The following is a 2,579-nucleotide window of genomic DNA, read 5'->3' as shown; positions in this document are numbered from 1 at the left end:
GAAAAAGAAGGACATGATTTTAAAGTAAAAATGGCATTGATCACGAATCTGGCCTCAATTCATCCTAACTCTAAGTATATTGAGAGATGCATGGAGTTGAAATTTGAGGTACATGAACTGAGTTGCTTCGATTTGACCTCAAAGCAACTCAATCTTCTTGCCTACATTGGTAGGACTTATGACAACCAAGGATCCAAGAGAATTGATAAGAATTGAGAGAGAATCGAAGAGAAGAAAAAATATGGAAAATACCTTTAATGTTGTGCAGAACTCGATCTCTCTTGCTTCGATTCTTGCTTGATCTCACTCAGGAAGCATGCAGAAGTGGTTTAGAATTAAATAGAAGCTTTGGATCCCTGGAGTTTTGAATCTCCAAACAGTGAGATTCAAACTCAATTTTCAAAAGAAAATTCTCAGGTTTCTCCTTTCAAATATGAGGGTTTGATGTATTGGATCAAAGTTGGCGCACAAGGGTCCTTAATTCTGATGCTAGAGGCTCTTATTTATAGCTGCAGCTCATGATATTTGCACCTTGAATTTGAAATTCCAAATTTAGCAATGGATGAAGCATGCTTGCATGGGCGTGTACAGGCCCATGAATCCACTCAAGTAAGTCCACAATCAAGTGTAATTGAGTCTGAAAGTGAATTGGAATGCAAGGCAAATGTGTGGAGTTGTTTGAAGTTTGATCATTGCCAAATAATGATGCCATGTTCAAGCCATGCGCAGACCATTCGAACCTTGTCCAAAATGGATGAATTAGACTCTTTGGAAATGTTAGATCAAGAGAAACAACTCTTATGTTGAACACATTCCCATTTGAAGTTTGTATCATGATGAATTTTGAGGTGGAAGTTTGGAAATTTTAACATATCAAAAAAATGTCTAAGTGACAAGCCATATGTTCACTTATTCCACCTTGGGTAACTTTTCATGTGAGCTTCAAATGAGAAACGTGTATTCATCAAAGTTGTATCTCTTTCAAAATCCTTCAAAATGGTTACCAATGAGTTATGCATTTTTGAAGTTGAGGAAAATCACTTGTTCAATGGTATTGGTCCAAAATGACATATAATGTATCCTCATATCACATGCTCATAAAAGTTGAATTAGGTCTTCCTACAAACACAAAAGTTGAAGTAGACACCTTGTATTTGATTTTGCAACTTAGAAATATTTCATATCATAAAAATTGAGCAAGTTATGGCCTTGGGAAGTTGACCTACAAATTAGGGTTTAGACAAAATGAACTATAATCTTTCAACATAAAAAATGACTTTCCAAGAAAAACTAGCTCTAGACCTCAACATGAAAGTTGTTTGAAATGTCATTTAGAGTAACGTTGCTCTTGGAATCATTTTCATATGATAAAAAATGTAGGAGATAGGGTCTAGGGAACCCCAGTTTTGATTAGATGAATTCCTCTGGTCAACCACCATCAACCAATTTCCTAACTTGCAATTCTCTTGACTTTTGGGACTCATGGGAGATCATATATGCATAAGATGATGAAATTTTAGGTGTCCCTTGAAATATTTGATCAATTGTTGAAGAAGTTACTCAAAATACCCAGATGAACTAGGGTTTCCAAGGCAAACCAATTCCAAACTCTTGAAGGATTCTTGATCATAATACCATGTGAAGCTCATGGGGACTCATATATGATGCCTAGAGCCATTGTAGATTATTTCTTGATTGATCTCTGTAGCGGGGTATTCGTTACCTTTATATTTATTAACTAAATCAAAAGTAAATCATACAATTCGAGTCGCCACCGCACTTCTATTTATCCAAAGGAAAGGTTAGAAAGCGAACAAAAACCGAGAAGTTTTATCAAATCAAAAACTAATAAAAATGTCAGAGATCTGGATAAGGGGATTGGTTATGCAATGGGAAGGTTTTAAGCACCCAAAACATCCTTAGTACTCTAAGGGAGCCCTTTTTACAAATGTTGTAAGGTAGGTTGGTATTTGTGAAAATATTTGTGCAAACATGATTGGGGAGATGAGAAAAGAATATACAAGTTATGTACAATTTTTTGTTTGAATGGATAAACTCATTGCCTACGTACCATCTTAAAAAGGAAGGATCAAAACCTCGTAGTTCGGGGTAAAAATCTCAAAAGAAATTGGTGAATTGATTGGTCAAAAGCCTTAAGGTCTTTTGTTATCGAAGGGAGAAAACTCAACCTAAAACCACAAATTCACCATGTGAGGAGAGCTTCAACATGCTAGTGAGGGGTTAACCCTATAATAAGCATGGAAGACTTATAGTCCATCACTAAGGATATCGGTGAGTATTATATCAACCTCTAGGGTAACTCAAACCTAATAGCTAATGTTTATGAAAAGCTTTGGCAAAAGTGGCCATTGAAACCATGAAAACAATTGAGTGAGTTGTATTTACCAATGAAAAGTATTCACAAAATAAGGTCAAAGTTGACTTAAGATTCAATTCAAAATAAGTGTTATGAAAAGAATTTGAAAAAAATCAAAGGCATAGTGCCTAGGTTTCTAATTTTGAAAACAAAGTTAATGTTTGCACAAAAAGTTTGGCTTGGGTTAGAGTGGGGAGAAGAA

Source organism: Lathyrus oleraceus, chromosome 6 (genome assembly GCF_024323335.1).
Source record: "Lathyrus oleraceus cultivar Zhongwan6 chromosome 6, CAAS_Psat_ZW6_1.0, whole genome shotgun sequence".
NCBI classification, from domain to species: Eukaryota; Viridiplantae; Streptophyta; class Magnoliopsida; order Fabales; family Fabaceae; genus Lathyrus; species Lathyrus oleraceus.
This window is presented reverse-complemented; position numbering follows the sequence as displayed.